This window comes from Hordeum vulgare, chromosome 6H (genome assembly GCF_904849725.1).
Source record: "Hordeum vulgare subsp. vulgare chromosome 6H, MorexV3_pseudomolecules_assembly, whole genome shotgun sequence".
NCBI classification, from domain to species: Eukaryota; Viridiplantae; Streptophyta; class Magnoliopsida; order Poales; family Poaceae; genus Hordeum; species Hordeum vulgare.
The window spans coordinates 257,929,495-257,933,107 of NC_058523.1; positions in this window are offsets into that span (position 1 = coordinate 257,929,495).

A 3,613-nucleotide genomic window follows, 5' to 3' on the forward strand; every position below is an offset into this window, starting at 1 on the left:
TGAAACGCGATGAACTCGTCTCTCTTAATTTTTCCTGGGCGAGAGAGAATCTATACAGTAGGAGTTGGAGGCTGCGGAGCTCTGTGGGCCCCACGAGCCTGCCAGGCGCGCCCTAGGGGGGCGCGCCTCCTAGGCTCGTGGGCCCCTGGCTCCGTGTCTTCGGGAAATTCTTGCGCCAGTTTTTTATATATTCCACAAAAAATCCTCGTAAGTTTCGAGGTCATTCCAAGAAGTTTTATTTCTGCACAAAAACAACACCATGCCAATTCTGCCGAAAACAGCGTCAGTCCGGGTTAGTTCCATTCAAATCATGCAAATTAGAGTCCAAAACAAGGGCAAAAGAGTTTGGAAAAGTAGATACGATGGAGACGTATCAACACCCCCAAGCTTAAGGCCTTGCTTGTCCTCAAACAATTCAGTTGACAAACTGAAAGAGACAAAAGAAAAACTTTGACGAACTCTATTTGATCTTGTTATTGTAATTATGTCTAACTCATATTTGGATTTTCAGCAAGATCATAAGCTAACCACATAAGCAATAACATTTAGGTCTCAAGGTGTACTCATATCAATGACATAATCAACTAGCGAGCAATAATAATATGTTTCAAACGTCAACACATCAATAAAAACAATCATGATACAATATGAATGGATGGTATCTCGCTAGCCCTTTCTGAGACCGCAAAACATAAATGCACAGCACCTTCAAAGACCAAGGGCTAACTGAACATTGTAATTCATGGCAAAGAAGATCCAGTCATAGTCATACTCAATATCAATTAATAGCAAAGTATAAAAATGATGGAGGTGCTCTCTAATTGGTGCCTTTTATAAGAAGAGGATGACTCAACAGTAATGTAAATAGATAGGCCCTTCGCAGAGGGAAGCATTGATTTGCAGAGATGCTAGAGCTCAAGCTTTTAAAACAGAGATAAATAATTTTGGGTGGCGTGCTTTCATTGTCAACGCGATGACCAAGAGTTTTCACCATCTTCCATGCTACACATATTATTGGCGGTTCCCAAATAGAATAGTAAAGTTTTGACTCCCCCACCACCGATCAATCACACTCCACGACTAGCCGAATTTTCGGGTGTCGTCCATACCAACAACAATCCAGGGGGAGTTATGTTTGCAATTATATTTTCGAGTTGAGCATGGAACTGGGCATTCCGATTACCGGCCCCTTTCTCGTGAGTGATAGTGAATAAACACATATCGAGCATACCACGCCTATCATGGAAGATACTGACCGCCCCTTCTCAACACATGAGCGGTTCGGGCATACGAAACAAATTATTCTTTGAAGACTTAGAGAGTGGCACATGAAAATTTACTTGGAACGGCAGGTAGATACCGCATAAAGGTAGGTATGGTGGACTCCTATGGAACAACTTTGGTTTTATGGAAGTGGATGCACAAGCAGTATTACCGCTTAATACAAGTGAAGGCTAGCAAAAGACTAGGAAGCGAGCAACTAGAGAGCAACAACAGTCATTAATATGCATTGAAATTAACCAATGTTGAGTGCAAGCATGAGTAAGATATAAATCACCATAAACATGAATATCGTAGAGGCTATATTGATTTTGTTTCAACTACATGCGTGAACAAGTCCCAAGTCAAGCCACTTGAATCATTCAAAGGTGGATACCATCCTATCATACTACATCATAATCATCTTGAAATTCATGTTGGCATCCAAGACAAACCATTATTAGCTCCTAGCTAATTAAGCATGGCATCAGAAACTATTATATCTAAGTTGTCATTGCAAAAATGTTCCTCTCATAACAATGCCGAATTACGAACGATGAGCTAGTCATACTTACAAAAATAAAATAGGTCGAGCTCATTCCAGCTTTTCCACGCTCAGTCACTTCATCATATATCGTCATTATTGCCTTTCACTTGCACGACCGAATGATGTGAATAATAATAAGAGTGTTCGTGCATTGGACTAAGCTGGAATCTACAAGCAAACTCAGAGGACAAGACAAAGTAATACAGCTCTTTGACGGATAAACAATGATGCATATGAGATCCACTAATCACTTTAGTCATGGTCTTCTACCTCGACCCAAAGAAAAAGAAAACTATTTACACGGGAAAGCTCCCAACAAGCAAAAGAAAAATGGGAAATCTTTTTGGGTTTTCTTTTTAAATACCACTAAGCAAGCTGGAAAGTAAACTTACAACTAATTTTTTTTTGTTCTCATTTTTAAACAATCCGGCGAGAAGAAAGCAAGAAAAGCAAATAAACTATTATGGATGATACAATGGAAAAGTGTGAACACCGACTATCAAAGTGAACGTGTGAGCATGAATATAAAGTCGGTGAGAAACATGTACTCCCCCAAGCTTAGGCTTTTGGCCTAAGTTGGTCTACTCCCAAGGAGGGAAATAACCGTCTCCGGGGTACTCCGGAGTGTACTGAGGGTGCCACTCCTGGTCCGTGCGATATCCAAAATTATAATGGGGGTTGTACTGGGACGCGGCAGCTACCGCCTGAATAGATGCCTCACGGAGGCGAGCAGCCTTCGTCTCCCTCTCATACTCCTTTGCTCTCCTCTAGTTATGTAATATCTTTGTTTTCCCTGAAAGTCAAAGAAGGCAGGAGCAGGAAGGGTAATATGGAAAACACGTTGTCGGTTAAATATTAACCGGTATAGGAGGGATTCATTATCCGTCTCAAGGAACTGATAACGTATCATAGTGACGAGATCAAGGAAAGCTGTATGGAGAGGGGGATCTCCTGTGCGGATGGGTATTCCAAGAAAATTTGCTATGCAAGTGGCATAGATCCCACCAAACAATCCCCTTCATTAGCATTATTATTTAGCCTCCTCGAAATTATAGCTCCCATGTTGAAACTTCTATCACCTGTTACTGCACTCTTAAGAATACTATGGCCAGGTGCGCAGAGGTGACTATGCTCATGCTTGCCGTTAATGCATATACCTATGAAGAGGGCAAAATAATGTAAGGCAGAAAAATGAATGCTCCCCATGGTAGCTTGCGTAATATCTCTAGTTTCTTCAACAGTTATACTAGAACTAAAATCTCTAACTGAAGACTTAGGAGGGTCATTGGGACTACCCCAATCAGGTATCTTGCATATTCTATTAAAATCCTCTAAATCCATAGTATACGATTTGTCATAAAGATCGAACATTATGGATGTGTCATGGCCAACTGAAAATTTGAATCTACGAACAAAAGAGGTAGTGAGTGTAGTATACTATTCACATTTATTGTAGATGAATTCTTCGAGCCCGGCGTTGCGAACAAATGTATCAAACTCGTCCTTGAAACCTTCATCAATCATGAATTCATCGGAAGGCCATTCACATGGTTGCACCGGTGCGTTCCTCGGGTGATAAGGATCGGGCTCACGAATCACGAGACGGGGACCCCTTTTTCTGGAGGAACCACCATGATAGTTTTTCCTGAACATCTTCCTTTTTATGAAATAATTCTGAAATTTTTAGTGACTCAAAATAAAAGTGAACAAGGCTTAACAAAACTCATAGCAACTACTCCTACAAGTGCCTAGAGGCCAAATCATATATCAAAACTACTCGGGACCAACTAAAATGAACGTGCAAAG